The sequence below is a fragment of the Pelophylax lessonae genome (genome assembly GCF_965119305.1).
Source record: "Pelophylax lessonae genome assembly, chromosome: 2".
NCBI classification, from domain to species: domain Eukaryota; kingdom Metazoa; phylum Chordata; class Amphibia; order Anura; family Ranidae; genus Pelophylax; species Pelophylax lessonae.
This window is the reverse complement of record NC_138769.1, coordinates 9,075,821-9,100,858: the sequence shown is the minus strand read 5'-3', so window position 1 is coordinate 9,100,858 and position 25,038 is coordinate 9,075,821. Positions and strand designations below refer to the sequence as shown.

At 49.6% G+C, this 25,038-nt stretch overlaps 1 protein-coding gene across 1 annotated transcript in view; it reads left to right on the top strand.

Moving 5' to 3' along the window:
• Positions 1-9,733: 9,733 nt before the first annotated feature.
• Positions 9,734-25,038, top strand: part of LOC309545903 (uncharacterized protein) — a 128,753-nt gene continuing 113,448 nt past the window's right edge. The window contains exon 1 of the mRNA XM_082245325.1: positions 9,734-9,866. The gene's annotated coding sequence lies outside the window, so the exon portion shown is untranslated. The remainder of the gene's footprint in view (positions 9,867-25,038) is intronic.

Below are 25,038 nucleotides of genomic sequence, written 5' to 3'. Positions count from 1 at the left end.
CCATAGCAACCTGTCCATAGCAACCCTCCATAGCAACCCATCCATAGCAACCCTCCTTAGCAACCCATCCATAGCAACCCTCCATAGCAACCCATCCATAGCAACCCTCCATAGCAACCCTCCATAGCGACCCTCCATAGCAACCCTCCATAGCGACCTGTCCATAGCAACCCTCCATAGCAACCCTCCATAGCAACCCTCCATAGCAACCCTCCATAACAACCCATCCATAGCAACCCTCCATAGCAACCCATCCATAGCAACCCATCCATAGCGACCCTCCATAGCAACCCTCCATAGCGACCTGTCCATAGCAACCCTCCATAGCAACCCTCCATAGCAACCCTCCATAGCAACCCTCCATAACAACCCATCCATAGCAACCCTCCATAGCAACCCTCCATAGCAACCCATCCATAGCAACCCGTCCATAGCAACCCATTCATAGCAACCCTCCATAGCAACCCATCCATAGCAACCCTCCATAGCAACCCTCCATAGCGACCCTCCATAACGACCCTCCATAGCGACCCTCCATAGCAACCCTCCATAGCGACCTGTCCATAACAACCCTCCATAGCAACCCTCCATAGCAACCCATCCATAGCAACCCATCCATAGCAACCCATCCATAGCAACCCTCTATAGCAACCCTCCATAACAACCCATCCATAGCAACCCTCCATAGAAACCCTCCATAGCAACCCTCCATAGCAACCCTCCATAGCGACCTGTCCATAGCAACCCTCCATAACAACCCTCCATAGCAACCCATTCATAGCAACCCATCCATAGCGACCCTCTATAGCAACCCTCCATAGCGACCTGTCCATAGCAACCCTCCATAGCAACCCTCCATAGCAACCCTCCATAGCAACTCTCCATAGCAACCCTCCATAGCAACCCTCCATAGCAACCCTCCATAGCGACCCTCCATAGCAACCCTCCAAAGCGACCCTCCATAGCAACCCATCCATAGCGACCCTCCATAGCAACCCTCCATAGCAACCCTCCATAGCAACCCTCCATAGCAACCTGTCCATAACAACCCTCCATAGCAACCCATCCATAGCAACCCTCCATAGCAACCCTCCATAGCGACCTGTCCATAGCAACACTCCATAGCGACCTGTCCATAGCAACCCTCCATAGCAACCCTCCATAGCAACCCATGCATAGCGACCCTCCATAGCAACCCTCCATAGCAACCTGTCCATAGCAACCCATCCATAGCAACCCTCCATAGCAACCCTCCATAGCGACCTGTCCATAACAACCCTCCATAGCAACCCATCCATAGCAACCCTCCATAGCAACCCTCCATAGCGACCTGTCCATAGCAACCCTCCATAGCGACCTGTCCATAGCAACCCTCCATAGCGACCCTCCATAGCAACCCATCCATAGCGACCCTCCATAGCAACCCATCCATAGCAACCCTCCATAGCGACCCTCCATAGCAACACTCCATAGCGACCTGTCCATAGCAACCCTCCATAGCAACCCTCCATAGCAACCCATGCATAGCGACCCTCCATAGCAACCCTCCATAGCAACCTGTCCATAGCAACCCATCCATAGCAACCCTCCATAGCAACCCTCCATAGCGACCTGTCCATAACAACCCTCCATAGCAACCCATCCATAGCAACCCTCCATAGCAACCCTCCATAGCGACCTGTCCATAGCAACCCTCCATAGCGACCTGTCCATAGCAACCCTCCATAGCGACCCTCCATAGCAACCCATCCATAGCGACCCTCCATAGCAACCCATCCATAGCAACCCTCCATAGCGACCCTCCATAACAACCCTCCATAGCAACCCATCCATAGCAACCCTCCATAGCAACCCTCCATAGCAACCCTCCATAGCGACCCTCCATAACAACCCATCCATAGCAACCCTCCATAGCAACCCTCCATAACAACCCATCCATAGCAACCCTCCATAGCAACCCTCCATAACAACCCATCCATAGCAACCCTCCATAGCAACCCTCCATAGCGACCCTCCATAGCAACCCATCCATAGCAACCCTCCATAGCAACCCTCCATAGCAACCCATGCATAGCGACCCTCCATAGCAACCCATCCATAGCAACCCATCCATAGCGACCCTCCATAGCAACCCTCCATAGCGACCTGTCCATAGCAACCCTCCATAGCAATCCTCCATAGCAACCCTCCATAGCGTCCCTCCATAACAACCCATCCATAACAACCCATCCATAGCAACCCTCCATAGCAACCCATCCATAGCAACCCATCCATAGCGACCCTCCATAGCAACCCTCCATAGCGACCTGTCCATAGCAACCCTCCATAGCAACCCTCCATAGCAACCCTCCATAGCAACTCTCCATAACAACCCTCCATAGCAACCCTCCATAGCAACCCTCCATAGCGACCCTCCATAGCAACCCTCCATAGCGACCCTCCATAACAACCCATCCATAGCGACCCTCCATAGCAACCCTCCATAACAACCCTCCATAGCGACCCTCCATAGCGACCCTCCATAGCAACCCTCCATAGCAACCCTCCATAGCAACCCTCCTTAGCGACCTGTCCATAGCAACCCATCCATAGCAACCCTCCATAGCAACCCTCCATAACAACCCATCCATAGCAACCCTCCATAGCAACCCTCCATAACAACCCATCCATAGCAACCCTCCATAGCAACCCTCCATAGCGACCCTCCATAGCAACCCATCCATAACAACCCTCCATAGCAACCCTCCATAGCAACCCTCCATAGCGACCTGTCCATAACAACCCTCCATAGCAACCCATCCATAGCAACCCTCCATAGCAACCCTCCATAGCGACCTGTCCATAGCAACCCTCCATAGCGACCTGTCCATAGCAACCCTCCATAGCAACCCATGCATAGCGACCCTCCATAGCAACCCTCCATAGCAACCTGTCCATAGCAACCCATCCATAGCAACCCTCCATAGCAACCCTCCATAGCGACCTGTCCATAGCAACCCTCCATAGCAACCCTCCATAGCAACCCATGCATAGCGACCCTCCATAGCAACCCATCCATAGCAACCCATCCATAGCGACCCTCCATAGCAACCCTCAATAGCGACCTGTCCATAGCAACCCTCCATAGCAATCCTCCATAGCAACCCTCCATAGCGACCCTCCATAACAACCCATCCATAGCAACCCTCCATAGCAACCCATCCATAGCAACCCATCCATAGCGACCCTCCATAGCAACCCTCCATAGCGACCTGTCCATAGCAACCCTCCATAGCAACCCTCCATAGCAACTCTCCATAACAACCCTCCATAGCAACCCTCCATAGCAACCCTCCATAGCGACCCTCCATAGCAACCTGTCCATAAAAACCCTCCATAGCAACCCATCCATAGCGACCCTCCATAGCAACCCTCCATAGCAACCCTCCATAACAACCCATCCATAGCAACCCTCCATAGAAACCCTCCATAGCAACCCTCCATAGCAACCCTCCATAGCGACCTGTCCATAGCAACCCTCCATAACAACCCTCCATAGCAACCCATCCATAGCAACCCATCCATAGCGACCCTCCATAGCAACCCTCCATAGCGACCTGTCCATAGCAACCCTCCATAGCAACCCTCCATAGCGACCCTCCATAGCAACCCTCCATAGCGACCCTTCATAGCAACCTATCCATAGCAACCCTCCATAGCAACCCTCCATAACAACCCATCCATAGCAACCCTCCATAGCAACCCATCCATAGCAACCCATCCATAGCGACCCTCCATAGCAACCCTCCATAGCAACCTGTCCATAGCAACCCTCCATAGCAACCCTCCATAGCAACCCTCCATAGCAACTCTCCATAACAACCCTCCATAACAACCCATCCATAGCAACCCTCCATAGAAACCCTCCATAGCAACCCTCCATAGCAACCCTCCATAGCGACCTGTCCATAGCAACCCTCCATAAGAACCCTCCATAGCAACCTGTCCATAGCAACCTATCCATAGCAACCCTCCATAGCGACCCTCCATAACAACCCATCCATAGCAACCCTCCATAGCAACCCTCCATAACAACCCATCCATAGCAACCCTCCATAGCAACCTGTCCATAAAAACCCTCCATAGCAACCCATCCATAGCGACCCTCCATAGCAACCCACCATAGCAACCCTCCATAACAACCCTCCATAGCAACCTGTCCATAGCAACCCATCCACGGTAACCAAGTAACCATGGTAATCATGGTAACCATGTACCTAAGCAACTATGTAACCATGGTAAACATGGCAACCATGTAGACATGGTAACAATGGTAACTATTTAGCCATGGTACCATATAACCATGTAACCATGATAACCATGTAACCATGGTAGCCGGGGTAACCATGTAACCATATAACATGGTAACCAAGTAACCATGGCAATCATGATAAACCATGGTACCATATAACCATCGTAGCCGTGGTAACCATGTAACTGTGGTAGCCATGGTAATCATATAACCATGGTAACCATGTAACCATGGTAACCAATTAACCATGTAACCATGGCAACCATATAACCGTGGAAGCTGTGGTAACCATATAACCATGTTAACCATGGTAACCAAGTAACCATGGTAGTTATGGTAACCATGGTAAGCATGGCAACCATAGTAGCCATGGTAACCATGTTAACCATGTAACCATGTAGCCATGGCAGCCATGGAAATTATGTAACCATGGTAACCATGTAACAGGCAACTATGTAACCATGGTAACCATGTAATTATGTAACTATGTAACCATGGTAAGCATAGTAACCATGTTAACCATGTAGCCATGGTAACTATGTAACCATGTAACCATGGTAACCATGTAACCATGGTAAATATGTAACTATGTAACCATGGTGACCATGTAACCATGGTAGCCGTCGTAACTGTTGTAACTGTGGTAGCCATGGTAACCGTGTAACTGTGGTAGGCATGGTAGTCATGTAGCCATGGTAACCATGGTAACCATGGTACACATGTAGCCATGGTAACCATGTAACCATGGTAGCCGGGGTAACCATGTAACCATATAACATGGTAAACATGTAACCACGGTAACTAAGTAACCATGGTAACCATGTAACTGTGGTAGCCATGGTAATCATGTAACCATGTAACTGTGGTAGCAATGGTAACCATGTAACCATGGTAACTATGTAACCATGGCAACCATGTAACCATGTTAATCATGTAGCCATTGTAACCATGGTAACCATGGTACCCATGTAGCCATGGTAACCATGGTAGCCGGGGTAACCATGTAACCATATAACATGGTAAACATGTAACCACGGTAACCAAGTAACCATGGTAATCATGGTAACCATGTAACCAAGTAACAATGTAACCATGGCAAACATGGTAAACTTGGCAACCATGTAGACATGTTAACAATGGTAACTATTTAGCCAAGGTAACCATGGTACCATATAACCATTGTATGCCGTGGTAACCATGTAACCATATAACCATGGTAACCATGTAACCATGTAACCATGGTAATCATGGTAGCCATGGTAACCAATTAACCATGTAACCATGGTAACCATATAACCGTGGAAGCCGTGGTAACCCTTGGTAACCATGTAGTCATGGTAACACTCAAAACCATATAACCATGTAACCATGGTAACCACGTTACCAAGTAACCATGATACCTATGAAACCATGGTAATCACATAACCATGGTAACCAAGTAACCATGGAAACTATGTAGCCATGGTAGCCATGGTAGTTATGGTAACCATGTAAGCATGGTAACCATAGTAGCCATGGTAACCATGTAACCATGTTAACCATGTAACTATGTAGCCATGGTAACTATGTAACCATGGTAACCATGGTAAATATGTAATTATGAACTATGTAGCCATGGTAACTATGTAACCATGTTAACCATGTAACTATGGTATGTAACCATGGTAAATATGTAACTATGTAACCATGGTAACCATGTAACTATGGTAACCGTGGTAACTGTGGTAACCATGTTAGCCATGGTAGCCATAGTAACCATGTAACTGTGGTAGCCATGGTAATCATGTAACCATGGTAAGCAAGTAACTGTGGTAGCAATGGCAACCATGTAACCATGGTAACTATGTAACCATTGTAACCATGTAACCATGGTTATCATGTAGCTATTGTAACCATGGTAACTATGGTACACATGTAGCCAGGGTAACCATGTAACCATATAACATGGTAACCATGTAACCATGGTAACCAAGTAACCATGGTAATCATGGTAACCATGTAACCAATGTAACCAAGTAACAATGTAACCATGGTAAACATGGCAACCATGTAGACATGATAACAATGGTAACTATTTAGCCATGGTAACCATGGTACCATATAACCATGGTAACCATATAACCATGGTAACCATGGAAATCATGTAACCATGGTAACCATATAACCATGGTAACCATATAACCATGGTAACCATCGAAACCATGTAACCATGGTAACCATGGTGGCCAGGGTAACCATGGTGGCCATGGTACCCATATAACCGTGGAAGCCGTGGTAATAATCCTTGATAACCATGTAGTCATGGTAACCAAGTAACCATGTAACCATGGTAGCACTTGAAACCATATAACCAAGTAACCATGGTAACCATGTAACCAATGAACCATGGTAATCACATAACCATGGTAACCAAGTAACCATGTAACCATGGTAACTACGGTGGTGGTGTTAAGAGGTGACCCGTATTACATCCACTTACCAAGTTTACATCCCATCAAGTTCACATTTTTTGGAAGCATCTATACATTGATGGACTTCTGATGCCTTGACGGACTCTTATTGATTATTGTTTATCAATGTGATTTTATGTGAGAATGTTGAGCAGAAGGATTGTTTGCACATATGTTCCGGTTACTCTATTGATGGTGAGAGGTTACCATCATCCTTGCGCTACTTGTTACATTTAAATGTTTTTACATATTGTTTGTTTTCCGTTTTCTTATGGTAACCATAGTAGCCATGGTAACCATGTAATTATGTAACCATGGTAACTGTGGTAGCCATGGTAACTATGTAACCATGGCAACCATGTAGCCATTGTAACCATGGTGACCATGGTACACATGTAGCCATGGTAACCATATAACCATGGGAGGCGGGGTAACCATGTAACCATATAACCATGGTAACCATGTAACCACGGTAACCAAGTAACCATGGAAGCTGTGGTAACCATGTAGCCATGGTAACCATGGTAACTAGTTAGCCATGGTAACCATAGTAACCATATAACCATGGTAGCCATGGTAACCATGTAACAATGGTAATCATGTAGCCATGGTAACTTCGTAACCAAATAACCATGGTAACCATGGAAAACCATGTAGCCGTGGTAACCATGTTACCAAGTAACCTTGTAATCATGATAGTCATGGTAACCAAGTAGCCAGTAGTTTGGAGGAAGAGGCGGTGGTCGCACAGAGCCACCAGCACAGCAGAAGAGGGAGCAGGGTGCAGAAGCGGAGCGGCCGTGCCCTAGACACTACGCCCGCTACTGCCCAACGCAGCAAGGGAACGAGCGCACCAAAGTCAGCTCAAAGGAGTTCTCTAGCGTGGAAGTTCTTTAGAAAATGTGCTGATGACAGGACACGAGTGGTTTGCACCCTGTGCAATCAGAGCTTGAAGCGAGGCATAAACCTTCTCAACCTGAGCACAACCTGCATGATCAGGCATCTAAGTGCAAAGCACGAGCTGCAGTGGAGTAGACACCTTCAAAACCAAGAAACGTCTCTGGCTCATCCTGCTTCCTCTTCTGCTGCAGTCTCGGCCGCTCCAGCCACATCTGTAGTCATACCGGCACCTGCCACCCCGCAAACAGAGGATCTGTCAGCAACACCACCACCTGGGTCACCAACAACCATCTCCACAATGTCCCGTGGAAGCGTTCAGCTTTCCATCTCCCAAACACTTGAGAGGAAGAGGAAGTACCCCCCTACCCACCCGCGATCCCTGGCCCTGAATGCCAGCATTTCACAATTATTGGCCTTTGAAATGCTGTCATTCCGTCTGGTGGAGACGCACAGTTTTAAAAGCCTGTAACCATGTATCCATTTAACAGTAGTAACCATGGTAACCATGTAACTATGTAAAAATAGTAACCGTATAACCACGGTAACCATAGTAACCATGATAACCATGTAACTATATAACCATGTAACCATGGTAACCCTATAACCATGGTAACCATGTATCCAAGTAACCATGTAACTGTGGTAGGCGTGGTAACCATGTAGCTGTGGAAGACATGGTAACCATGGTAACCATGGTAATAATGTAACCATGGTAGCCATGGTAACCATGTAACCATGGTAAGCATGGTAACCATAGTAGCCATAGTTACCATGTAACCATGGCAACCATGTAATCATGGTATTCAAATAGCCATGGTAACCATGTAAGTAACCATGCTAACCATGTAGCCATGTTAACCTTGGTAACTATTTTGCCATGGTAACCATGGTAACCAAATAAACATGTAACCATGGTAGATATGGTAACTATGTAATGATGTAACCATGGTAGTCATGGTAACCATGGTAACCATGTATCCAAGTAACCATGTAACTGTGGTAACTGTTAAAGCAACCTTAAAACCATGGTAGCAGTGGTAACTGTGGTAACCATAGTAATCACGGTAACCATGGTAGCCATGGTAACCAAGTAAACATGTAACCATGGTAGATATGGTAACTATGTAACCATGGTAAGCATGGTAGCCATGGTAACTATGTAACCAGGTAACCATGTAACCATGGTAGCCATGTAGCATGCAAAAATGGAACCATGTAACCATGGTAACCAAGTGAACATCAATGATAAACATGTAACCATGGTAACCATGTAACCATATAACCATGGTAACCAAGTAACCATGGTAGTCATGGTAACCATGTAACTAAGTAACTAGCTGTAGCTATATAACCATGCAACCATGGTAACCCTATAACCATGGTAACCATGGAAACCATGTAACTATGTAACTATGGCATCACCTGCAATGTGTAAGCAGTTGTTGCTTTATTACCATACGGCCCCCACTTTGCTATCCCCCTTTATTAACACCACTCACACAAATTTTTTGCTTGTTTATTATGTATTCGGTCTGACCAGACTTATGAGGTTGAGCATCCCATCCCCCACACACACCTGTACTCTATTGGTGTCCTCTATCAAGTAGATATAGGATGAGTCCCCTGCAGTGCATTAGCACACCTTCCCAGCAAGGAGTATTATCTCCAAGGGTTAGAGAGGCTGGATTCACCCCTTTTCTATGGATAGTGTAGGACCCACTGATAATGGGGTACTTTGACGTAGTGGTGGGCTTGAGCACGATATGGCCATATGGTGGGACTAAACCCCCATTTTTATTTATGGATTGTCTCCATATTTAATAGTCATTTCTTTTGCATGGTTGCGCTATTCTTTTTTAATACACTCACACAAATAGTTATTTTTCCTGAAGCAGCTCCAGGCTGGACCTTGTAGTCCTCCTACCACTGAGTCCTTATAATCCTGTTATTCACTGTGCAGCCAGAAAGGGGCGTATCTGCTCCTAAACGCTTTGACGGCCTCCCCCTTGCCTTCATATGTTTAGTCTGGTTGATCTCCTCCAGGCTGTTTTCACTTAGTTCCCATGTGAGTCATCACCCCCTCCAGGGCACCAGTACCCGTGTCTCTCCCGCTGCCAGTGTGAAGGTCTGGGCTGTCATCTCTCTGCATTGAGACTCTGGGCTGAGGGACGAAGGCTGGGGACATCCTGAAGCTACATTTCTCCAGATTTTATCAAGTTTTACATGTGAGTGGATTATGTCTTCTATTTCTTATTTAATCATTTGATATTACTAACACCCTCCTGAGCCGTGTCCAGTGGTGGGTGGTCTATATTGGGCTTTTCTGGGCTCTGGGGAGGCACAGGTACAGCCAAAGATGGCATAAAATACATGGTGGCTGTCTGTGGCTCCAAGTATTACCTCCATTTAAAGCCAGGTGTGTTCAGCAATGAATGCCCTGAGTGCAGGAATTCCACATTTGGAGCATACTGTATGTTTCTGAATGCGTATGGCTTTTGTGTGTTCCTCTGAACAGCATACAGCCATGTACAGCTGCCAAGTACATGAACGATGAGCTTGGGTTTGGTCCGAATCCCAGTTTTGGCCAAACCTGGAAGGAAGCTGTCAGTGCCAGTCATTGTACGGCTCTCCAGCCCTTCGGTGAACAAACTGCTTCCTGCTACAGCCAAATATTTTACATTGTGACTCATCACTCCAGAGCACCCGGTGCCATTTTTCTGCACCCCAGTTCCTATGTTTTCCTGCGTTGTTGAGTCTCTTAGCCTTGTTTCCATGTCGAAGTTTTCTATTGTTGGCTGCAATTCTTACATGAAGACCACTTCTGGCCAGACTTCTCCAGACAGTAGATGGGGGTACCTGGGTCCCACTGGTTTCCTCCAAACTTCTCTGGGCAGTAGATGGGGGTACCTGGGTTCCACTGATTTCCTCCAGACTTCTCCAGACAGTAGATGGGGGTACCTGGGTCCCACTGGTTTCCTCCAAACTTCTCTGGACAGTAGATGGGGGTACCTGGGTTCCGCTAATTTCCTCCAGACTTTTTTGGATAGTAGATAGGGGTACTTGGGTTCCGCTGATTTCCTCTAGACTTCCTTGGACAGTAGATGGGGGTACCTGGGTCCCACTGGTTTTTCTCCAGACTTCTTCAGACAGTAGATGGGGGTACCTGGGTCCCACTGGTTTTTCTCCAGACTTCTCCAGATAGTAGATGGGGGTACCTGGGTCCCACTGGTTTCCTTCAGAATTCTCTGAACAGTAAGTGGGGGTACCTAGGTTCAACTGGTTTCCTTCAGACTTCTCCCAACAATAGATGGGGGTACCTGGGTCCCACTGGTCTTCTCCAGACTTCTCCGAACACCAGATGGGGGTACCTGGGTCCCACTGACTTCCGCCAGGCTTCTCCAGACAGTAGATGGGTGTACCTTGGTCCCACTGGTTTCCTCAAGACTTCTCTGGACAGTAGATGGGAGTACCTGGGTCCCACCTGGGTCCCACTGGTTTTCTACAAACTTCTCCGGACAGAGGATGGAGGTACCTAGGTCCCACTGGTTTCCTCCAGACTTCTCTGAACAGTAGATGGGGGTATAAAAGAAATTAAATATTCTGTGATATGGACTAAGAAATGCATGTATTTTAAATGGCACAACCCAAGTAGATGGGGGTACCTGGGTCCCACTCGTTTCCTCCAGACTTCTCCGGACAGAGGATGGAGGTACCTGGGTCCCACTCATTTCCTCCAGACTTCTCTGGACAGTAGATGGGGGTACCTGGGTCCCACTTGTTTCCTCCAGACTTCTCTGAACAGTAGATGGGGGTATAAAAGAAAATAAATATTCTGTGATATGAACCAAGAAATACGTGTATTTTAAATGGCAGAGTGATTCTCATTATAAGGGCTAAATTGATATTATGAAGAAAAAGAGCTGCTGCCCCCCAAAAGTGCTACAACAAAGGTAGTGCCTACTATGAAATATATGTAAGATTGGGTTGTGGCGCTGCTCAACATAAATATATTAGTGCTATATATATATATATATATATATAAAAATATATATGTTGAGCAGCGCCACGACCCTAGTAGATGGGGGTACCTGGGTTCCACTGGTTTCCTCCAGACTTCTCTGGACAGTAGATGGGGGTACCTGGGTTCCACTGGTTTCCTCCAGACTTCTCCAGACAGTAGATGGGGATACCTGGGTCCCACTGGTTTCTTCCGGACTTCTCTGGACAGTAGATGGGGGTACCTGGGTCACACTGATTTCCTCCAGACTTCTCCAGACAGTAGATGGGGTACCTGGGTTCCACTGGTTTCCTCCAGACTTCTCCAGACAGTAGATGGGGATACCTGGGTCCCACTGGTTTCTTCCGGACTTCTCTGGACAGTAGATGGGGGTACCTGGGTCACACTGGTTTCTTCCGGACTTCTCTGGACAGTAGATGGGGGTACCTGGGTCACACTGGTTTCCTCCAGACTTCTCTGGACAGTAGATGGGGGTACCTGGGACCCACTGGTTTCCTCCATATATCTCTGGACAGTAGATGGGGGTACCTGGGTTCCACTGGTTTCCTCCAGACTTCTCCAGACAGTAGATAGGGATACCTGGGTCCCACTGGTTTCTTCCGGACTTCTCTGGACAGTAGATGGGGGTACCTGGGTCACACTGGTTTCTTCCGGACTTCTCTGGACAGTAGATGGGGGTACTGTCACGGAACCATGAACCAGACGTACAACAACAGATAAGTGAAAATAAGACAGCTTTATTGAAAAACAAGCTATAAAGCAAAAGTCCAAAGTGATGGCGAAACCGATGCAGAGTCTTTGCGAAGCCAGGGATCAGGAACCAACAGGGTAGTCAGACGAAGCCAGGATCAGGAACCAACAGGGTAGTCAGACGAAGCCAGGAACAGGAACCAACAGGGTAGTCAGACGAAGCCAGGAACAGGAACCAGAAGTAGCAGCAGTCTTGGTAGCATGTGAACACAGGAGGACCAAGCAGGGAACTGAAGCCACAGACCTCCTATATATATGAGCTAGGCATCCAGCTCCTCCCAGTGGGAAGGAGGAGCCGCAGGGTGGGAGGCTACAAGAAACCCAGAAACCAAGATGGCCGCCAGCACATGTCAAACGAAGGAGAACAGCAAGAAGGTAAGACCATGACAGTACCTCCCCCTCAAGGGCCCCTCCTCCGCGGAGTAAAGAACGGTTTCTGAGGGAAGCATGCGTGGAAGGCTCGGAGCAAGGCAGGAGCATGGACATCTGCGGAGGGAACCCAGGAACGCTCCTCTGGACCATAACCACGCCAATGAACCAAAAACTGCACCCGACCGCGGACCAGGCGTGAGTCCAGGATATTGCTCACCTCATACTCCTCACGATTGCCCACTCGGACCGGACGAGGCCGAGGAACCGAGGAAGTGAAACGATTACACACCAGAGGCTTCAACAGGGAGACATGAAACACGTTGGAGATCCGCATGCCAGGAGGAAGCGCAAGGGCATAGGCTACCGGGTTTACCCTGCGAAGCACTCGGAAGGGACCAACAAAGCGAGGCGCCAGCTTGGGAGTGGGCACTCGAAGGTTGAGGTTGCGGGTGGACAACCATACACGGTCTCCGGCCTGGTAGGAAGGAGCAGGCGCTCGTCTGCGATCAGCCTGGAGTCTCTGGCGCTGCGCAGAGACCTCAAGGGACTTCTGGATCTGTACCCAAGAAGCACGTAGGACGGAAAGGTGATCCTCCACAGCCGGAATATCCTGGGGAGAGAATACCTCCGGTAACACGGCAGGTTGGAACCCATAGTTGGCCATGAAGGGAGACGTCCCAGAGGAAGAGTTCACCGCCGTGTTCCTGGCAAACTCAGCCCAAGGCAGGAGGTCAACCCAATTGTCTTGGTGATCGGAGACATAGCAACGAAGGAATTGCTCCAAGGCCTGATTGGATCGTTCTGCGGCCCCATTGGACTGAGGGTGGTAGGCCGAGGAGAAGGAGAGATGAATCCCCAACTGGGAGCAAAAGGCGCGCCAGAACCTGGACACAAACTGACTCCCCCGATTCGACACAATCTCCTTGGGCAAACCGTGCAACCGGAAGACCTCCCTGGCAAAAATCGTGGCCAACTCCTGTGCAGAGGGTAACTTCTTGAGAGGAACACAGTGACACATTTTGGAAAACCGATCCACAATCATGAGAATGACCGTATGGCCTCGGGATGCAGGGAGGTCCACAATGAAATCCATCCCCAGGTGAGACCATGGGCGCTCCCCGGTGGCTAAGGGTTGCAGAAGGCCCAACGGAAGGTGCCGAGGGGACTTACTCTGGGCACAAACGGAGCATGCCGCTACATATGCGGCGATGTCGGAACGTAGGGAAGGCCACCAGAACAGACGTGAAACAGCCCAGGACAGCTGATTCTTTCCAGGATGCCCCGCGGTCTTGGAGTTATGGTAGGTTCGCAACAACCGAGTGCGCAACTCCTCAGGCACAAAACATCTGCCGTTGGGTCTCCCAGAGGGAGCACCAGATTGAGCCGCCAAAATCTGCTCACCCAGAGGAGAGGTCAGGCTGGTGCGAATGGCAGCCAGGATCTGATTCGGAGGTATGACCGAAGTCGGAATCGACTCCTCCCTGGACAGGTCGGAGTACTGCCGTGATAAGGCATCAGCCCTGATGTTCTTGGAACCGGGTAGGTAGGAGACCACGTAATTAAAACGTGACAAGAACAGAGCCCATCTGGCCTGACGTGGTGTCAATCTCTTGGCCTCAGAGAGGTAGGTCAGATTCTTGTGGTCCGTCAGGATGAGGACCGGAACCACCGAACCCTCGAGCAAGTGCCTCCATTCTTTAAGAGCCTGCACGATGGCCAATAACTCCCTGTCACCAATCTGGTAGTTGCACTCCGCGGAAGACAGTTTCCGGGAGTAAAACCCACAAGGAAGCAGAGGACCCTCTGGTGTTCTACGCTGAGACAGAAGGGCGCCTACTCCCGTCTCAGACGCGTCCACCTCGAGGACAAAAGGGCAACCCAGGGTTGGGATGCGACAGAATCGGAGCCGACACAAAGGCGGACTTTAGAGCCTCAAAAGCTCGGATGGCCTCGGGCGGCCAGACCTGGGAATTACTGCCCTTCCTGGTCAGATCCGTGAGAGGCTTGGCTAGCATGGAAAAGTCCCTGATGAACTTCCGATAATAATTGGCGAAGCCCAAAAAGCGCTGCAGGGAGCGAAGACCACTGGGCTGGGGCCACTGTAAGACAGCCGAAACCTTCTCAGGATCCATGGAGAACCCCTCAGCGGAAATGATGTAACCTAAGAAGGTTACCTGGGATCGGTGAAATTCGCATTTCTCAAGCTTACCGAACAGCTTGTTCTCTCGTAACCGTTGCAACACTCGTCTGACATCCAGAATGTGGGTCTCCATGGACTCAGAATATACCAAGATGTCATCCAGGTAGACCACCACACACTGCTGCAACAGGTCACGGAAAACATCGTTGATGAATTCCTGAAAGACTGCGGGCGCATTGCACAGACCAAAGGGCATAACCAAGGATTCATAATGACCGGTCCTGGTGTTAAACGCGGTCTTCCACTCATCGCCCGCCTTGATCCTTACGAGGTTATATGCCGCCCTCAGGTCGAGTTTGGTAAAGACCGTGGCCCCTTTAAGGCGATCGAACAGCTCGGAAATCAAGGGTATCGGGTAAGCGTTCTTGATCGTGATGCGATTGAGACCCCTGTAATCGATGCAAGGCCTCAACTCACCGCCCTTCTTTTTCACAAAGAAAAATCCAGCCCCTGCCGGGGACGAGGATTTGCGAATGTGTCCACGTGAAAGCGCCTCCCTCACGTACTCCTCCATGGCCTCATTCTCCGCTACCGACAGTGGATAGACTTTGCCACGAGGAGGAATGGCACCAGATTGTAACTCGATGGCACAATCGTATGGGCGGTGCGGAGGTAGGGCAACCGCACGCACCTTATCGAATACATCCCGGTACTCCTCGTATTCAGGGGGCAACAGAGAGTCCGAGGAAGTACACAGCAACTTGACAGGCCCATGGATGCAACTAGTCCCACACTGCGGTGACCACGAGAGGATCTCGGCCGATCTCCAATCGAAAATCGGATTATGCTTCTGGAGCCAGGGGTACCCCAAGACCACCGAGTAGTGTGGAGACGAAATCACCTGGAAGCAGACCGACTCTCTGTGGACGGCACCAATGGCTAACCCCACTGGAAGGGTCTCATGAGTCACGTGTGGCGGCAGAAGGGGTCTGCCGTCTATCGCCTCAAGAGCCAGAGGAGAACCTCGAGCCTGCAGAGGAATGGAATTGGCGGCAGCGAACACACTATCAATGAACAAACCACCAGCACCAGAGTCCACCAACGCCTGGGTCGTCACCGAGCCCCCGACCCAGGAAAGGACAACAGTGATCAGTGGTTTGTCAACACGGGAAACCGGGGACGAGGAGACTCCACCCAAGATCTGCCCCCGACAGGATCTCAGGTGCGAGCGTTTCCCTGGACGGTTCGGACATGCCAACCGAAAATGCCCACCGAGACCACAGTACATGCATCGGCCCTCGCGTCTCCGGAGTACCCTCTCCCCCTCGGACAGGCGAGCAAACCCCAGCTGCATGGGTTCACCCCCAGACAAGTCATCCCCAGGAGGCGTGGGAGGAGAGGGAGGCACGGGTGGGACAACAAAGGTAGGCGCCAATCTGTTAGGAGGCCTCCGCAGACTCTCCTTAAAGGAAGGTCTCTCCCTGAGTCGGGTGTCAATCAAAATCAGGAAAGAAATAAGAGACTCGAGCTCCACTGGTAGGTCCTTAGCTGCAACCTCATCCTTCAAGGCATCCGAGAGACCATGAGAGAAAGCAGCAACCAGAGCCTCATTATTCCAGCCCACCTCTGCTGCCAGGGTACGAAACTCAATGGCGTATTCAGCTACGGATCGTGAACCCTGTCTGATGGACATAAGGAGCTTCGCAGCAGAGGCAGCACGAGCCGGCACATCGAATACCTTCCGAAGAGAAGCAACAAAACCGGAAAACTCGGCAACCACCGGATTGTTGTTCTCCCATAAAGGGCTGGCCCAGGCCAAGGCCTTGTCCGAGAGCAGCGAGATTAAGAAGCCCACCTTTGATCTCTCAGTAGGAAAGGCATGTGGCAGCAACTCGAAATAAATGCCCACCTGGTTAAGGAAACCTCGGCACTGAGTTGGCTCTCCCCCAAAGCGCTGTGGAAGGGGGGCAGAACCGGACATACCCCGAAACACCGCGGGCGCAACAACAGGTGTCGGGGTAGACTCTGGCGCAACAACCGGAGCGGCAGTAGGAGCGGACCCAGGAGCGACAACCGACCCATCGGCAACGGGAGCGAAATGAACCGTGCGTTCAAGCAGGGTTTGCAACGCCACGGCGAACCGACCCAACAGGTGATCCTGCTGATCAAGTCTGGCAACCAGCGTGGGTAGCGAGGATGGCCCTGTACCGTCAGAATTCATGGCTTGGTCCTAATGTCACGGAACCATGAACCAGACGTACAACAACAGATAAGTGAAAATAAGACAGCTTTATTGAAAAACAAGCTATAAAGCAAAAGTCCAAAGTGATGGCGAAACCGATGCAGAGTCTTTGCGAAGCCAGGGATCAGGAACCAACAGGGTAGTCAGACGAAGCCAGGATCAGGAACCAACAGGGTAGTCAGACGAAGCCAGGAACAGGAACCAACAGGGTAGTCAGACGAAGCCAGGAACAGGAACCAGAAGTAGCAGCAGTCTTGGTAGCATGTGAACACAGGAGGACCAAGCAGGGAACTGAAGCCACAGACCTCCTATATATATGAGCTAGGCATCCAGCTCCTCCCAGTGGGAAGGAGGAGCCGCAGGGTGGGAGGCTACAAGAAACCCAGAAACCAAGATGGCCGCCAGCACATGTCAAACGAAGGAGAACAGCAAGAAGGTAAGACCATGACAGGTACCTGGGACCCACTGGTTTCCTCCATATATCTCTGGACAGTAGATGGGGGTACCTGGGTCACACTGGTTTCTTACGGACTTCTCTGGACAGTAGATGGGGGTACCTGGTACCCACTGGTTTCCTCCATATATCTCTGGACAGTAGATGGGGGTACCTGGGTCACACTGGTTTCCTCCAGACTTCTCTGGACAGTAGATGGGGGTACCTGGGACCTACTGGTTTCCTCCATATATCTCTGGACAGTAGATGGGGGTACCTGGGTTCCACTGGTTTCCTCCAGACTTCTCCAGACAGTAGATGGGGGTACCTGGGTCACACTGGTTTCTTCCGGACTTCTCTGGACAGTAGATGGGGGTACCTGGGTCACACTGATTTCCTCCAGACTTCTCTGGACAGTAGATGGGGGTATAAAAGAAAATAAATATTCTTCGATATGGACCAAGAAATGTGTGTATTTCAAATGGCAGAGTGATTCTCATGCCAGGGTTGTGAGGAAGAGGCCCTTGTCCCCATCAGCTTGGGGACAGGGTGCTTTGGGTTGGGGGGACAGAGCCCTCCCTGTCCCAAAGAACCCCCCTCCATGTTGAGGGCATTTGGCCTGGTATAGTTTTTAGGGGGGGGGGGGGGCACTCACTTGTCCCCTCTCCTTCCTGCCAGACTGCATGCTCAAATAAGGGTCTGGTATGGATTTTAGGGAGGGAACGCACGTCGTTTATTTTTTACGTTTTGGCGTGGGGTTCGCCTTTTAATCCATGCCAGACCCAAAGAGCCTGGTATGCATTGGGGGAGGAGCACATGCTGATTTTTTTTTTTTCATAATTTTTAATTGCCAGCAGGTTTTCTTTACATTCAATGATGAATCATCCATTGTTAAGGACGCAGCGGCCGACTTCCTGGCCCACTCTTTAGCAACCAGCTATTTAGGGGGGCCTCCCCATGCTGTTTCTGACAAATACCGCATGTGATCAGTGCTGTATTTTGGCCTAGGCCAACAAGGCCCAGGCCTAGGGTAGCACTTTTCAGGGGGGCAGCAAAAAAGCCGCCTCCCTCAACCTGAGATTCTATTGGCCACTGGTTGCTAGAGCCGCCTCTCTCATCCCCCTCTCTCTCACCCATCCCCCCCTTTCTCTCACCCATCCCCCCTCACTCTCTCGCTCTCACTCAGCCCCCTCTCTCTCTCGCGCTCTCTCCCTCTCTCTCACCCCCTCTCATCCATCCCCCCTCTCTCTCTATCTCTCCCATCCCCCCCTCTCTCTCTCTCACCCCCTCTCTGTCTCTCATCCCCCTCTTTCTCTCTCTCTTTCATCATCCCCCTCTCTCTCTCCCTCCCTCCCTCACCCACCCGCTCTCTCTCACCCCCCCCCCCTTTCTCTCCCTCCCTCCCTCACTCACCCACCCCCTCTCTCTCTCTCTCTCCCTCAACCACCCTCCTCTCTCACTCCCACCACCCCCTCTCACCCCCCCCCCCCCATGAGATCTCAGGGGTTCATGCTGGGACTTGTAGTCCTTAGATTTTGGAGGGAGTCACATCCATTAAAAAAGGAGTGGGGCAAATTTACATAAGAGAAGGGGGGGGGGGGTGCCCAAGTCTTGCCTAGGGCAGCACAAATCCAAAATACACCACTGCATGTGATATCACCAGCACAACCCTGGTGATAAATACTGCATGATTTTTTAATCTCTGTTCCGTTTGTGAATTGGACTTGAGAGTTTTTATGCAATAATTAACCAGTTCCGGACCAGGCCATTTTTTGCGATTCGGCACTGCGTTACTTTAACTGACAATTGCGCGGTGGTGCGACGCTGTACCCAGATAAAATTGATGTTGTTTTTTCCCCACAAATAGAGCTTTTTTTTGGTGGTATTTTATCACCTCTGCGATTTTCTTTTTTTTTTTTTTTTTGCACTATAAACTAAAAAAATAAAAAAATATTTTTCTCTTTCTGCTCTGTAACGTTCCCAATAAAAAATAATTTAAAAAAAATCTATTTTTTTCATCATTTTAGGCCAATTTGTTTTCTGCTACAAATTTTTGGTAAAAAAAAATCCCAATAAGTCTATATTGATTGGTTTGTGCAAAAGGTATTGCGCCTACAAAAGAGGGGAAAGATTTGTCATTTTTATTTATTTATTTATTTTACTAGTAATGGCGGCGATCTGTGATTTTTAGCGGGACTGCGACATTGCGGCGGACAGATCGGACCCCTAACTGACATTTTTGACACTTTTGGGGGACCGGTGACATTACTACAGTAATCAAAAAGAAGGAGAAGGAATATCATTCATTCCGAAACGCGTTGGGTTTTTCTTTGCCTTGTCTTACATATGTCCATCTGTGAGCCATTGTATTCTATACATGGATTGTGAATAAATAATATTGCTGCACTAACTATTATTTATTCATTATCTTAGGTGTTTTGTGTTTGGCACTGATTGCTTGCTGCTTTGTGTTTATCACTTGTATTATTTAGATAGGGATTGCGCTGATTATTTTTTCATTTCTATACATGGATTGTGTCTGTGTATCATAACTTTGCCATGTCAACAACCAGATTGTTCTCTTTCTTTGTGTTGTTTTGTTATCATGTTTCGATTTTTTTTTTTTTGACATTTTAAAACGATTTATTCAATAAATATGTATTTTTATATTACCTTTACATACCTATTTTTGAACTTCTATAGTAGGTCGTTACAGTCCCACCCAGTGGGGAACTTGCTTTTTTTGTTTTTGTGCATTAGGGATGAGACCTACTTTTTAATCCAAACCCTCATTCCCCCCCTTCCCCCTTTTTTTGTTTACTACAATAATCAGTGCTAAAAATATGCACTGTCACTGTACTAATGACAATGGCAGGGAAGGGTTAACCCAGGGGTGATCAAGGGGTTAAATGTGTACCTAGGGGCGTTTTTCTAACTGTGGGGGGGGGCGTGGCTTGTGAAATGATCAGAGACATGTGTTCCTATATAGAAGGATCACAGCGCTCTGTGATCATTCCAGAGAGAAGAACGGTCAGCAGGGAAGGCGTTAACCCAGGGGTGATCAAAGGGTTAAGTGTATGCCTAGGGAGGTGTTTTCTAACGGTGAGGGGGAGGGGCTTGTGAAATCAACACAGAGACCTGTGTTCCTAAATTGGAGGATCACAGGCGCTCCGTGCTGATTCCTGAGAGAACAACGGTCTGCTGTGTTCATAGCAGCAGACCGCCGTTCTCTCTTCACGGGGAGCGATCGAGGGTGCCCAACGGCAATCGCGCGCGTGCGCCCCCAGGATTCCTCATTTCGAAGGAACCTGCCACTATATAACTGCGGCAGCTGATCGGCAAGCGGTTAAGGACGCAGCGACTGGCTTCCTGGCCCGCTCCTTAGCAGCCAGCTATTGGGGGGGGGGGACCTCCCCATGCTGTTTCTGACAAATATCACATGTGATACCACCAGCAAAACCCTGGTGATAAATACTGCATGATTTTTTCAATCTCTGTTCCATTTGTGAATTGGACTTAAGAGCTTTTATGCGATATTTAACTGCACATTTTTCATGAACGTTAACCACTTACCGACTGCCCACCACATATACTATATGTATGCAGCAGGCTGGCTCCGCTTCACGAATCGCCGGGAGAGCTCCTGCTAGTAGGGATGCCGATCCACAGGACTGGCAGCACCAATTGCGGCTGGGCACCCACGATTAGGGTTGAGCGGACACCTAGATGTCCGTGTTCGACGGGTTTGGCCGAACTTTAAAAAAAAGTCCGGGTCCGTGTCCCGGACTTTTACCGAACTTTTCCCGGACACCGAACCCCATTGAAGTCAATGGGGACCCGAACTTTAAGGCACTAAAATGGCTCTAAAACACCAAAGGAAAGGGCTAGAGTGCTGTAAATGGCAGCAAAACGTAATTAAGAGCATGGCAAGTGTTCTGCAAACAAATGTGGATAGGGAAATAACTTAAAACAACAAAAAAAACAGAAAAATAAAACAATGTTCTTCTTCATCTCTGAAGGACGAGGCCCATATGGAGTAGGAGGGAGGTTGAGGTGGTGGTGGATGTGGCGGTGACATAGGCGTGCGCACAGGGTGTGCTGGGTGTGCCTGGGCACACCCTAATCACCTAGGGCACATAGCATTGCCAGTGAGGAGATGGGAAAGATCTCCCTCGGACCTGCTCTGCTCTATTTCTCTTTGCCTACAGGTACATGGCCCCGATACATTACTCTCCCTGCTGGCAAACACATGCATGTGTATTTCAACTTTGGGGTGCACACCTTAATGCAATAGGCTGCGCACACCTATGGGCGGTGTAGGTGGAAGCGGCGGTGGAGGAGGACCAGGGCCGGATTAAGAGCATCATGGGCTTGGTGCTGAGGATTTTGAAGGGCCTTAAGGGCCGTGCCTTGCCATGCACCCAGAGGAGGAAGGGTGCAGCCATGCATGCCTAATTCAACATGGGATGCTGTCTCTGAAGCCCATAAACACATCCATGCATCGGCAACTGTCCCTCCTTGTCCAGCCTTCGCGCTGTGTGGGGAGGTTCTGAGGGTGCTGCCTGGGGAAGCGAGCATAGAAGCCAGACTTCTGTGTTTACAAGTGACAGAAGAGCGGTAACAGTGAATATGGCCAACCCGGGGCCTATATAAAAGGTAGGGATGGGTTGTTATGGAGGGTTGCTATAGAGGGTTGCTATGGATGGGTTGCTATGGATGGGTTGCTATGGATGGGTTGCTATGGAGGGTCGCTATGGAGGGTCGTTATGGAGGGTCGCTATGGAGGGTTGCTATGGAGGGTCGCTATGGAGGGTTGCTATGGATGGGTTGCTATGGATGGGTTGCTATGGAGGGTTGCTATGGAGGGTTGTTATGGAGGGTCGCTATGGAGGGTTGCTATGGAGGGTTGCTATGGAGGGTTGCTATGGATGGGTTGCTATGGATGGGTTGCTATGGAGGGTTGCTATGGAGGGTTGTTATGGACAGGTCGCTATGGAGGGTTGCTATGGAGGGTTGCTATGGAGGGTTGCTATGGATGGGTTGTTATGGAGGGTTGCTATAGAGGGTTGCTATGGAGGGTTGCTATGGAGGGTTGTTATGGACAGGTCGCTATGGAGGGTTGCTATGGAGGGTTGCTATGGAGGGTTGCTATGGATGGGTTGTTATGGAGGGTTGCTATAGAGGGTTGCTATGGATGGGTTGCTATGGATGGGTTGCTATGGATGGGTTGCTATGGAGGGTTGCTATGGAGGGTTGTTATGGACAGGTCGCTATGGAGGGTTGCTATGGAGGGTTGCTATGGAGGGTTGCTATGGATGGGTTGCTATGGAGGGTTGCTACGGATGGGTTGCTAAGGAGGGTTGCTATGGATGGGTTGCTATGGAGGGTTGCTATGGACAGGTTGCTATGGAGGGTTGCTATGGATGGGTTGCTATGGAGGGTCGTTATGGAGGGTCGCTATGGAGGGTTGCTATGGAGGGTCGCTATGGAGGGTCGTTATGGAGGGTCGCTATGGAGGGTTGCTATGGAGGGTCGCTATGGAGGGTTGCTATGGATGGGTTGCTATGGATGGGTTGCTATGGAGGGTTGCTATGGAGGGTTGTTATGGAGGGTCGCTATGGAGGGTCGCTATGGAGGGTTGCTATGGAGGGTTGCTATGGATGGGTTGCTATGGAGGGTTGCTATGGATGGGTTGCTAAGGAGGGTTGCTATGGATGGGTTGCTATGGAGGGTTGCTATGGAGGGTTGCTATGGAGGGTTGCTATGGAGGGTTGCTATGGAGGGTTGCTATGGACAGGTCGCTATGGAGGGTTGCTATGGAGGGTTGCTATGGAGGGTCGCTATGGAGGGTTGCTATGGATGGGTTACTATGGAGGGTTGCTATGGAGGGTCGCTATGGAGGGTTGCTATGGATGGGTTGCTATGGATGGGTTGCTATGGAGGGTTGCTATGGAGGGTTGTTATGGAGGGTCGCTATGGAGGGTTGCTATGGAGGGTTGCTATGGAGGGTTGCTATGGATGGGTTGCTATGGAGGGTTGCTATGGATGGGTTGCTATGGAGGGTTGCTATGGATGGGTTGCTATGGAGGGTTGCTATGGACAGGTTGCTATGGAGGGTTGCTATGGATGGGTTGCTATGGAGGGTTGCTATGGAGGGTTGCTATGGACAGGTCGCTATGGAGGGTTGCTATGGATGGGTTGCTATGGAGGGTTGCTATGGAGGGTTGCTATGGAGGGTTGCTATGGATGGGTCGCTAATGACAGGTCGCTATGGAGGGTTGCTATGGAGGGTTGCTATGGACAGGTCGCTATGGAGTTTTGCTATGGAGGGTTGCTATGGAGGGTTGTTATGGAGGGTTGCTATGGACAGGTCGCTATGGATGGTTGCTATAGAGGGTTGCTATGGAGGGTTGTTATGGAGGGTTGCTATGGAGGGTTGCTATGGACAGGTCGCTATGGAGGGTTGCTATGGAGGGTTGCTATGGAGGGTTGCTATGGACAGGTCGCTATGGAGTGTTGCTATGGAGGGTTGCTATGGAGGGTTGTTATGGAGGGTTGCTATGGACAGGTCGCTATGGATGGTTGCTATGGATGGGTCGCTATGGAGGGTTGTTATGGAGGGTTGCTATGGATGGGTTGTTATGGAGGGTTGCTATGGATGGGTTGCTATGGAGGGTTGCTATGGATGGGTTGCTATGGATGGGTTGCTATGGATGGGTTGCTATGGATGGGTTGTTATGGAGGGTTGCTATGGATGGGTTGCTATGGAGGGTTGCTATGGAGGGTCGCTATGGACAGATTTCTATGAAGGGTTGCAATGGATGGGTTGTTATGGAGGGTTGCTATGGAGGGTTGTTATGGAGGGTTGCTATGGATGGGTTGCTATGGACAGGTCGCTATGGAGGGTTGCTATGGAGGGTTGCTATGGATAGGTTGTTATGGAGGGTTGCTATGGAGGGTTGCTATGGAGGGTTGCTATGTAGGGTCGCTATGGACAGGTTTCTATGGAGGGTTGCTATGGATGGGTTGTTATGGAGGGTTGCTATGGAGGGTTGTTATGGAGGGTTGCTATGGATGGGTTGCTATGGACAGGTCGCTATGGAGGGTTGCTATGGAGGGTTGCTATGGATGGGTTGTTATGGAGGGTTGCTATGGATGGGTTGCTATGGAGGGTTGCTATGGATGGGCTGTTATGGAGGGTTGCTATGGAGGGTTGCTATGGACGGGTTGTTATGGAGGATTGCTATGGATGGGTTGCTATGGAGGGTTGCTATGGAGGGTTGCTATGGATGGGTTGTTATGGAGGGTTGCTATGGAGGGTTGCTATGGAGGGTTGCTATGGAGGGTTGCTTTGGAGGGTTGCTATGGATGGGTTGCTATGGAGGGTTGCTATGGAGGGTTGCTATGGATGGGTTGCTATGGAGGGTTGTTATGGATGGGTT